The sequence below is a fragment of the Ursus americanus genome, chromosome 28 (assembly GCF_024610735.1).
Source record: "Ursus americanus isolate L20-20 chromosome 28, mUrsAme1.1.p, whole genome shotgun sequence".
NCBI lineage: Eukaryota > Metazoa > Chordata > Mammalia > Carnivora > Ursidae > Ursus > Ursus americanus.
Window position 1 is genome coordinate 22,511,142 of NC_142154.1, and position 12,499 is coordinate 22,523,640.

Sequence of the window (12,499 nt, forward strand, 5' to 3'; positions counted from 1 at the left end):
TGATTGTTGTTACAAGGACTTCTAGTACTATGTTGAATAGCGAGAGTGGGCATCCTTGTCGTGTTCCTGATATTAAGGGAAAGGCTTTCAGCTCTTTCCCATTGAGAATGATATTCGCTGTAGGCTTTTCATAGATGGTTTTTATGAAATTGAGGAATGTACCCTCTACCCCTATACTATGCAGGGTTTTACTCAAGAAAGGATTCTGTATTTTGTCAAATGTTATTTCTGCATCAGTTGAGAGGATCATATGGTTCTTGACTCTTTTCTTGTTGATATGATCTATCACATTGATAGATTTGTGAATGTTGAACCACACTTGTATCCCAGGGATGAATCTCACTTCGTCATGATGGATAGTCCTTTTAATGTACTGTTGGATCCTATTAGCTAGGATCTTGTTGAGAATTTTGGTGTCCATATTCATCAGGGATATCTGTCTATAATTCTGCTTTTTGATGGAGTCTTTGCCTGGTTGGGGGAACAAGGTAATACTGGCTTCATAGAATGAGTTTGGTAGTTTTCCTTCTCTTTCTATTTTTTGAAACAGCTTCAGAAGAATAGGTATTATTTCTTCTTTGAATGTTTGGGAGTATTCCCCAGGGAATCCATTAGGCCCTAGACTCTTGTTTTTGGGGAGGTTCTTGATCACTCCTTCAATCTCCTCATAATTATTCGGTCTGTTTAAATAATCAGTTTCTTCCTGTTTCAGTCTTGGTAGTTTATAGGCTTCCAGGAAGGCATCCATATCTTCCAGGTTGTTTAATTTATTGGCATAAAGCTGTTGATAAAAGTTAATGATCCTTCCTATTTCATTGGTGTTGGTTGTGACCTCTCCCCTTTCATTCATAATATTATTAATTTAGGTCCTTTCTGTATTCTTTTGAATAAGTCTGGCCAGTAGCTTATCAATCTTATTTATTCTGCTCTACTGTGCTCCTGGTTTCTAATTCATTGATCTCTGCTCTAATCTTGATCAACTGCTTTCTAATGAATGGATTAGGCCTGTTCTTCTGTTTCAGATCCAGCTTCTTGAGGTGAGAATATAAAAATTGCATTTTAGATTTTTCTATTCTTTTGAGTGAGGCGTGGATGGTTATGTATTTTCCCCTTAGGACCGACTTTGCAGTCTCCCATAGGTTTTGGACCATTGTGTTTTCATTCTCATTGGTCTCCATAAATTGTTTAAATTGATTTTTGATTTCCTGGTTTACCCAATCATTCTTGAGCAGGGTGGTTCTTAGTTTCCATGTGTTTGAATTTCTTCCAAATTTTCCCTTCTGATTGAGTTCCAATTTCAAAGCATTGTGGTCTGAGAAAATGCAGGGAAAAATTTCAGTCTTTTGGTATCAGTTGAGGCCTGTTTTGTGACCCCATATATGGTCTATTCTGGGGAAAGTTCCATGTGCATTTGAAAAGAATGAGTGTTCTGTTATTCTGGGGTGTAGTGTTCTCTATATATCTATGAGGTCCATCTGGTCTAGTATGGCATTCAAAGCTCTTGTTTCTTTGTTGATTTTCTGCTTAGGTGATCTGGCTATTGCTAATAGTGGAGTGTTGAGGTCCCCTACTAATAACTTATTATTATCTATACGTCTCTTTATTCTGGTTAGCAGTTGGCTTGTGTATCTAGCTTCTCCCCTGTTGGGGGCGTAGATATTTATAATTGTCATATCCACTTGTTGGATACATCCTTTAAGAATAATATAGTGTCCTTCTGTATCTCTAACTAAAGTCTTTAGTTTACAATCTAATCTGTCTGATATTAGAATTGCTACCTCAGCTTTCTTTTGAGGTCCATTGGCATGAAAAATGGTTTTCCATCCCTTCACTTTCAGTCTGGATGTACCTTTAGGTTCAAGATGAGTCTCTTGTAGACAGCAAATGGATGGGTCATGTCTTTTTATCCAATCTGCTACCCTGTGGCATTTATGGGAGCATTTAGGCCATTCACATTGAGTGATTATTGAGAGATATGATTTTAATGATGTCTTGTTGCCTGTGAAGTCTTTGTTTCTGTAGATTGTAAATTTCTGTTCTGTATCACTCTTGGGGCCTTTTTACTTTTATAGAATCCCCCTTAATATCTCCTGTAGGGCTGGTTTTGTGGTTACAAATTCGGTCAGTTTCTGCCGATCCTGGAAGATCCTTATCTCTCCATCCATTCTGAATTACAGCCTTGTTGGATAAAGGATCCTTGGCTGCATGTTCTTCTGGGATAGAGCTTTGAAAATATCCTGCCAACCGTTCCTAGCCTGCCATGTCTCTGTAGACAGGTCTGACGTTAATCTGATATTTTTTCCTCTCTATGTGAGAAATCTTTTTGCCCTGGCTGCTTTCGATACTGTATCCTTGGATCTAATATTTATGAAATGCACTATGACATGACATGGTGTAGGTTTTCTGTGGTCAACCTCTCTGCCTCTTGGACACGAATGCTTGTTTCCCTTGTCAGATTAGGGAAGTTTTCAGATACAGTTTGTTCAAATATCTCTTCTAGACTTCTCTCTTTCTCCAGCCCCTTGGAGATGCTGATGATTCTGACATTGGAATGTTTCTTTGTGTCAGTAATCTCCCATAACCTACATTCTTGGGATTGGATTTTTTTGAGCCAAGTTTCTGTTTTAGCTTTCTCTTCTACCATCCCATCCTCCAGTTCACTAATTCGTTCTTCTGCCTCATTTACCCTGGCTGTCAAAGCATCTAGTTTATCAAAGCACTGCATTTGATTCATAGCATTTTTAATTTCTTCCAGATTCGCTCTCAATACCGCCCTTAGAGATTCTATATTCTCGTTAATATTTTCGTTAATATCTTTTTCAAGTCTACAGATCATCTTGGCCATTGTTACTCTGAACTCCATTTCTGACAATTTGTTTATATCCATATCCATCAGTTCTGTGGCAGAGACCACAGACTCATTATCTTTTCTTTCCTGGGGGGGATTTCTCCTTCTTGTAATTCTGATGAGAGAGGTTATGGGGTTGCCCAGAGCCCAAATTATGGACGAGGACCCAGGCAGTGTGCACTTGTTTTATAGGGGCCTTAGGGACATGGGCTTCTTGATTTTTCAGCTTGCCTTCTGGGGGAGGGGCCTGCCACACAGATATTCAGGCAACCCTGTTTGGGTAGAGTCACCCTTTCCCCTGTGAAGGGGCATGGGATTGGGTACAATGTGAGCTGGTATTTCCAGGCTTTTGTTCTCTGGCAGCTTTCCCTGGTGGTTTTCTGGGTCTTTTCTGAGAGTCAGAGCAGCAGTGGCCATATCCTAGCCTCTGTCTCAGAACAGAGAGATCGCAGTCCGCTCTCCAGTGAGCTCTCTTGGCCACTTTAACTCTTTTTCTTTTGGTGCTGCCAAAAACCCTGCAGCGTCCAGGTTGTGCACACCACAGCCGGCATCCCAGCCCTCATTTCCAGGGCTAGCATGTCTCCATCCTTTGTGCTTCTAACACCACCAGCTGCCCCCGGGTCCCACATGCACTCCTGAGCTCCTTGTTTCAGTCTAGTTCAAGTGTGCACTCTGGAGCTCCAGTTTTCAGTCTGGATGCGTGCCTGCTCCTGAGCTCCTGGTATCAGTCCGGCTCCAGTGAGTGCTCTGGAGCTCCGGTTTTCAGTCTGGTTGTGCGCATTCCCAGGCTCGTGGTGTCAGTCTGCTTTCTCCCGGGTGCCAGTCTGCGAGTTCGACCCACTCCCCAGTGCAGGTGGCTACTGCTTCCCGGCACCTTAACATGGCAGCTCCCTCCCCCTTCTGTTTATCTTCTGATATCTGTGCGTGGATTCACAGCTCCCCTCTTCGTACCTCAATATTCAGCGCTGGAGATGTTCGTTTGTAGAGATCCAGATGTATCTTCCTGTGTCTCAGACTGATCCCATGGATTTTTAGGATGGTCTGGTATATATTCAGCTCAACTCAGGGGACCAGCTGAGAAAGGGTTTCCCTACTCCTCCACCATCTTTTTTCCTCTCTCTATAGAATCTCCATTAATATTTCTGCAGGGCCAGTTCAGTGATTACAAGTTCTTTTAGATTCTGTTTGTTCTGGAAGCTCTTTATCTCTCCTTCCATTCTGAATGACAGCCTTGCTGGACAAAGTATTCTTGGCTGCAGGTTTTTCACAGTTAGTACCCCGAATATATCATGCCATCCGTTTCTGGCCTCCCAGGCCCCTGTGGATAGGTCTCATGCCATTCTAGTGTTTCTACCCTTGTTTTTTAAGGAACTCATGTCTCTAGCTGCTTTCAGGATTTTCTCTTTATCTGTGAAATTTTGTAAGTTTCACTATTATATGTGTGGTTGTTGATCTATATTTATTGATTTTGAGGGGGGTTTTCTGTGTGTCCTAGACTTGAATGCTTGTTTCCTTCCCCAGTTTAGGGAAGTTCTCAGCTATGATTTGCTCAAATATACCTTCTGTGTGTGTGTGTCTCTCTCTCTCTTTCCTCTTCCCCTGGGATCCCAATTATTCTAATATTGTTTCGCTTTGTGGTTTTGCTGATTTCTTGAAGCCTCCTTTCATGATCCAGTAGTTGTTTGTTTTTTTCAGCTTCCTTACTTTCCATCATCTTGTCTTCTGTGTCATTGACTGTCCCATCTGCCTCATCTACCCTAGCCATTATAGCATCCATTTTAGACTGCATCTCAATTGAAGCATTTCTTTTGGCCTGATTAGATTTTAGTTCTTTTATTTCTGCACTAAGGGATTCTGTAGTGTCGTTTATGCTTTTTCAACCCTAGCTAGTATCTTTACAATCGTTATTTTGAATTCTAGGTCTGACATCTACTTACACCCATATCAATTAAATCTATGGCAGAGAGTATTACCTGTGGTTCTTTATTTTGTTGGAATTTCTCCTTCTAGTCATTTTTTTTCCAGAGAAGACTAGATGAATGAGAGAACAAAATAAAAAATATCAACAATGACCCCAGCAGAATCTACACTAGAACAATCTGAAGAGTTCAGAAACCAGAAAAGAAAAGAAAAAGGGAAAAAGAAAGGACATAATCTAATAGGTGGTCCTGGATGTATTTTAGTCTGTGTGTTAGAAGACACTAGATCCCAAAATTGTAATTAAAGTAAAACTTATTATATATATAAAATTGTGTACAGAGAAAGGAAGCCAAAATGAAGAATATATCTGTTAAATATAAATATAAAAATTAAAAATTAAAAAAAATGACTTAAAAAAAGAGTTTATCTTTCCTCCAGCTTGTTTAGGTGTAAGGTTAGTTTGTGCATTTGGGATATTTCTACTTTTTTTGAATGACGCTTGGATGGCTATATATTTCCCCCTTAGGACCTCCTTTGCAGTATCGCATAGGTTTTGGACCAATGTGTTTTCATTCTTATTAGTTTCAATGAATTCTTTAAGTTCTTTTATTTTCTGGGTGACCCAAACTTTCTTTAGCAGGATGGTCTTTAACTTCCAAGTGTTTGAATTCCTTCTGAATTTTTTCTTATGATTGAGTTCCAGTTTCAAAGCATTGTGATCTGAAAGTATGCAGGGAATAATCTCAGCTTTTGGTATCAATTGAGACCTGATTTGTAACCCAGTATGTGGTCTATTCTGGAGAAAGTTCTATGTGCATTTGAGAAGAATGAGAATTCTGTTGTTTTAGGGCAGAATATTCTATATATGTCTACAAAGTCCATCTGGTCCAATGTGTCATTCAAAGCTCTTCTTTCTTTGTTGATCTTCTGCTTAGATGATCTGTCCATTGCAGAGAGTGGAGTGTTGAAGGCTCCTGCTATTTAAGTATTATTATCAATACGATTCTTTATTTTGGTTAACAGTTGGCTTATGTAGTTGGCTGCTCCCATGTCGGGGGCATAGATATTTATAATTGCTAGATCTTCTTGTTGTATAGACCCTTTAAGTATGATATAGTGTATCTCCGCATCTCTTACTACAGTCTTTAGCTTAAAATCTAATTAGTCTGATATGAGAATTACTACCCCAGCTTTCTTTTCAGGTCCGTTGGCATGATAAGTGGTTCTCCATCCCCTCACTTTCAATCTGAATGTATCTTTAGGTTTAAAATGAGTCTCTGGTTAGACAGCATATGGATGGGTCATGTCTTTTTATCCAGTCTGCAACCCTTTGCTGTTTCATGGGAGCATTTATGCCATTCACATTGAGAGTGACTATTGAAAGATATGATTTTAGTGCCATCATATTGCCTGTGAGGTCCGTGTTTCTATAGATTCTCTTTTTAAAATTTCTGGTCTATTTACACTTGGGGTCCTTCTTCTTTTATAGAACCCCACCCCCTTAATATTTCTTGCAGGGCCAGCTTGGTGGTCAGATATTCTTTCAGTTTCTTCTGTTCTTGGAAGCTCTTGTCTCTCCATCCATTCTGAATGACAGCCTTGCTGGATAAAGTATTCTTGGCTGCATGTTCTTCTCATTTAGTACCCTGAATATGTCTTGCCAGGCCTTTCTGGCTTGCCAGGTCTCTGTGGACAGGTCTGACATTATTCTGATCTTCCTCCCTCTGTACTTAAGAAATCTCTTCCCTCTAGCAGCTCTCAGGAAAGCTTCCTTGGCTCTAAAATTTGAAGTTTTACTATTATATGTCATGGTGTTGGTCTATTCTAATTGATCTTGGGAGGGATCTCTCTGCCTCTTGGACACAAATGCTGGTTTCCTACTCCAGATTAGGGAAGTTCTCAGCTACAAATTGCTCAAATATACTTTCTAGTCCCCTCCTCTCTCTCCACCCTTTCAGGGATCCCAATAATTCTGACATTGGACTGTTTCATGGTATCATTGATCTCTCTAAGTCTGTTCTTATGGGCTTTTAGCTGTTTATCTCAGGCCTCCTAGACTTCCTTCCTTTCTATCATCATATCTTCTAGCTCACTAATTTGTTCTTCTGCCTCATTTACCCTGGCTGTCAGGGTATCCAGTTTAGACTGCATCTCATTCATAGAATTTTTAAGTTCAGCCTGATTAGATCTCATTTCTGCCCTTAGAGATTCTATGTTGTCACTAATATTTTTCTCAAGCCTAGATATCGACTACATAATTGCTACTCTGAAGTCTATCTCTGACATCTTTCTTATATCCCTATCCATTAAGTCTGTGGCAGAGGCCATAGTCTCTGGTTCTTTTCTTTGTTGGGGGTTCCTCCTCTTAGTCATTCTGTTCACGGGTGATTGAGGGAATGTACAGAGTCCAAAGTATTAACTATGATCCAAGCAAGATGTACCCATTTTATGGGGACCCTAGGGTTGTTGTCCTCTTGTTCTTCCAGCCTGTCTTCTGGGGGAGGGGCCTGCTTGGGCAGAGTTGCCCTGCCCCCTGTCAAGGGGTTGGGCTCAGTGGAAACCAGTTTTTTTGAGCTTTTGTTCTTTTGCAGCTTTCCATGTCTCTTCCAAGAGTCAGAGTAGAAATGGCCGCACCCAAACTTCTATCCCAGAGCAGAGAAATCATAGTCTGCTCTTCACTGAGCTGTCCACTACACACAGTACTGTTTCTGTCTGTGCTGCTAAAAACTGCAGCCTCTCCTGAGTGGTGCATGCCCACAACAACTCTCCCAGACGTCAACCCCAGGGCGAGGGTGCATCTCTGCCCTTTGTGCTTCTAAAACCATGAGCCAACCCAGGTTCACACACATGCACCTGCAGCTCCTAGATGCTGTCTGTGGGCTGCTCTGAAGCTCTTTGCCTGGATGCTACCACTCTGCGAGTTATTGCCTAGTCCCCAGCATGGGATGGTCTTGCGGTCTGATGTTATATCGCTTTCCCAGTGCCAGCTTATGGTGGCTACCTCCCCCTTCTGTTTATCTTCCAATATCTGCCTGCAGAATCATGACTCCACTCTTCATACCTCATGACTGCAAGAGATTTTATGATTGTAGAGGTTCAGATATATATTCTTACACTTCAGGCTTATTTCATGGGTGTTCAGAATGGTTTGGTAGATATCCAGCTAAATTCAGGGACCAGCTGAAATAGGGTCCCCTATTCTTCTGCCAGTTAGAATGGCAAAAATTAACAAGTCAGGAAACAACTTATGTTGGTGAGGATGTGGAGAAAGGGGAAGCCTCTTACACTGTTGGTGGGAATGAAAGCTGGTACAGCCACCTTGGAAAACAGTATGTAGGTTCCTCCAAAAGTTAAATATAGAGCTCCCCTATGACACAGCAACTGCACTACTGGGTATTTACCCCAAAGATGCAGAGGTAGTGAAAAGAAGGGCCATATGCACCCCAATGTTCATAGCAGCAATGTCCACAGTAGCCAAACTGTAGAAGGAGTACAATGGAATATTACATAGCCAAACTGTGGAAGGGGCAGAGATGCCCTCCAACAGATGAATAGATAAAGAAGATGAGGTCTGAGACATGGTTGAAGGGATAAGTAGGTAATTCAGTGATAATATCTGGAATCTTTAGTACCTTTTTCTTAATGATTGATAGACCAATTAGACAGAAATCAGTGTGGCTATAGCATACTTAAGCAATCTGTCTCAGTAAACTTGATCAGCTATATATATATAGAACACAGCAGAAAATATATTATTTTCAAACACATCTGGAGCATTCTCCAGCATTGATCATGTGCTAAGTCATAGAACTGGACACAATGAATTTAAAAAGATTAAAGTTATAAAATATGGTCTATGACCATATGGGAATTATATAAGAGATCAAAACAAATAAATCTGGGAAATCACCAAATATTTGGAATTAACATACTTAGAAGAACCCATGGGTCAAAGAAAAATAAAAGAAACTAGAAAACATTTAGAACTGAGTGGGATACATATAAAGCCATGCTTAGAGATCTATAGTTGTTGTTTTTTTAAAGATTTTATTTATTTATTTATTTATTTATTTATTTATTTATTTATTTATTTATTTATGAGAGAGAGCATGCACACGAGTGGGAAGAGGGAAAGAGGTAGATGGACAGAGAGAATCTCAAACAGACTCCTCACTGAGCACAGAGCCTGATGTGGGACTTGATCTCATGACCCTAAGATCATGACCTGAACCAAAATCAAGCTCCTGATACTTAACCAAATAAACCATCCAAGTGCCTCAAGATTTATGGTTTCAAATGACTATGAGAAAAGAGTAAATATACCAAATAAATAGCTTAAACTTCTACCTTAAGAAACAAGAAAAAGGTTCAACTAGAAAATCAAGTACAATGAAATAAATAATGAAGATTTGAGCAAAAAAATGAATGAAATAAAAGTAAAACCCAAAATAACTTAAAAAAAAACACATGAGAACAGAAGTTAGATTTCTTCAAAGGTTAATGAAACTGACAAGACTTTAGTTAGACTGAACAAGAAACAAAAAAGATGTAAATCACTGAAATTAGGAATGAAAGAGGGGCATCACTACTGATTCTCTAGATTCCATCAGAAAAATTATTTGTCTCCTGTTTTTTTTAATGTTTTTTTTTTTATTATATTATGTTAGTCACCATACAGTACATCCCTGGTTTCTGATGTAAAGTTCGATTGTCTCCTGTTTTCTTGAGGGAAGATGGGTATGGAGGAATACAAGGTTTTAGTTCCACTTAAGACTCAGCAATGTGCCACTGATATTTAGATTCCCATCGATATCAGTGCTTATCTCTCTGAAGCTTCCAGAAGGTCTCTTGACACTACAGTATCACCCCTTCAAATTTATCTATGTTTCTAGCCAATGTTTATTTTAACTAGTCAATAATTTAATCGATTTTAGGAGACCTTTTGTTATCTCGGCATTATATATATACATTAATGTATATGGTGAGACACATTAATGATACATTAATGAAATGGACTTACATGGTGAGTCCTCCACATTTTCCATTCCTGTGGATTCTAGGATTTTTGGCATTTCTGTGTTTAGACGAAAGCATAAAGGCATAGTTGTTTTCAGGCATGAAGATGATATTGGGCCAAAGTAAGGTATGTGATTGAAAGAACATCCCTGAGTCTTTAGTAGCGTGTCCTGTTGAGTATGAGCACTAGAAGAGAGTAAGAGACTACTCTAAACACATTTCATGACGAGCGAGAAGACTATGCCCTCCCTACCTGTTTAGTTATTTTTCTCAAATTACTGCACACCATGATTCTCAACGTAGTTGATGTCATACTTCTGAGGTGAAGATTACTTCTTGGGAGCAAAAGAAATCTTAAATATTACAGTGGATCACGGCCCTCCAAACAGCCACCTTACATAAGCAGATATATAGCATATCTGTGGTATTAAAATTTGGGGGTATGAAAACGAGGGGGAAATGTTTAAAAAGGATATCCACACAGGTGATAATAATAAAAAAAAAGGTTGAGAAACACTATCATACTAGTCTAAAGAAAATCTATTTCTGCCATCTAACTGTAAGAATCAAATGTGATGGAAGCTAGAGCAGTTGCTTCAGTTTGTCAAGATTTCCTCAGCAGCAGCAGCAGCAGCAGCAGGTTTTACAGAAACAGCAGTTTTAGAAGATTGTGTTTCTTTTCCCATTTAGACTCACTTAGGATCTTTCTCTAGTTATCCTAATGTAGATCTTAAATATTTTCTGAAGAACCGTGTCTGTGTGGTTCCTTTGAAGGGAAAGTATGCTTGTCTTTCATTGGGACTTTCAGAAAACTCTGAAGTCTACACCTATATATTTGCCAACAGCAATTTTCAAAACCAAATTTTCTCTGAGACCAGAGAATTATGTATGTACAATGATATACCATTTACTTTGGCCCCTGAGATTTATAAAATTTGTTCAGCAGGAGCCAAAGTTATATTGGAAACAAATTATCTATAGCTACTCTCAGATATGCCATGTATTATGAAATATGTGGATCTTATAAAAATAACATCTTTTAAATACCTGTTGTTAAAATCTTAGGTAAGATTATTTTGGGGAAAATACATTTGAAAATAGAATTATAAGATACCACATTGTGATAAATGTTTCTTAATTTGTCAGCAGACAGGAAATAAAGAAGACAGTATTGTATCAATATGTTTATATTCAGAAGACAAAGACAAATGTTTTTTTAATACATTATGTTAGTCACCATACAGTACATCCCTGGTTTCTGATGCAAGGTTCGATGATTCATTAGTTGCGTATAACACCCAGTGCACCATGCAATATGTGCTCTCCTTACTACCCATCACCAGTCTATCCCATTCCCCCACCCGCCTCCCCTCTGCAGCCCTCAGTTTGTTTCTCAGAGTCCATAGTCTCCCATGCTTCACTCCCCCTTCTGATTACCTCCCTTTCTTTATCCCTTTCTTCCCCTACCGATCTTCCTAGTTCTTATGTTCCATAGATGAGAGAAATCATATGATAATTGTCTTTCTCTGCTTGACTTATTTCGCTTAGCATTATCTCCTCCAGTGCCGTCCATGTTGCAGCAAATGTTGAGAACTCGTTCTTTCTGATAGCCGAGTAATATTCCATTGTATATATGGACCACAGCTTCTTAATCCAGTCATCTGTTGAAGGGCATCTCGGTTCCTTCCACGATTTAGCTAGACAAATACACTTTTTAACAATTATGTTTTTTGATTAGTTTTTCTTTAATATAAAGGTTAACATTTTACACCTTTACATAAATCTAGTATTTCAAGATATTTTAATAGTTGACATGATAAAAGAAGAAAACCTAAATATATTTGATTACCTTTGTGATATGATGTTCTGCAGATGACTTCAAAAAGGTATTTTTAGGACATTGCTTTAAGTTACACACAGTGAATTTGAGATCAGTAAATAACACGGAAGCCATTGTTCTGTGCAGTTTTGAGGGTACTCTGAATATAGTAATCAAATGTATTCTTCATTTTATCACATCTACACTTTATTTTTATACTGAAGTTGTTAAAACTGATGGCTTACAGTATATGCTTTCTTCAAAATCATAGATAAAAATGCTGTATTTATGAATTCTTTTAAATGAAGAATGGTTAAGACTTACTATTATTACACAAGAATTACACAAGAATTTGCCCTTTTACTAGATGATTGCTTTGGGGCAAATATTAGACTGTTGTTATAAAAGTAATTTAGTTTAATTCAATCTTTCCAAATATTTAGATATTATTGATATGTATATTTTCTTCTGAAGATGGTCTTGGAAAAACTGATAAATAAAAGCTAGAAACAATTTTCTTCTGCAAATGAAATTGTTGGGAGCTTCCCTTGGACTTCACCAGATAGTAATAGAGAAACCATATTTTTATTGACCTATATATAATAGTAAAATTGTTTTATTATATGTAGTCTTAATACAATAAGAATATTTTACTTTGCTAAAAGAATTATTAGCCAGCCACTTTTTGGTTCTATTGGATCTCAGGGGAAGGGAGAGCAGTGCACATTTGAAGGTTGTGTGCATGACACACAAGGACTTAATACCCACCCTTCCTAATCTGTATACCATGGTACCCATAATTTGTGAATGTTTTATCGTTAAATTTGATTACATGCACAACTGTTTGTGTATATAGGTACATTCATATTTATATCCTCATATTTTTTAAATGTTAT

The 12,499-nt window shown here is 38.5% G+C and overlaps 1 protein-coding gene across 2 annotated transcripts in view; it reads left to right on the forward strand.

Moving 5' to 3' along the window:
- Positions 1–12,499, forward strand: part of LOC123790751 (uncharacterized) — a 194,927-nt gene that overhangs the window by 177,057 nt on the left and 5,371 nt on the right. The window lies entirely within an intron of this gene.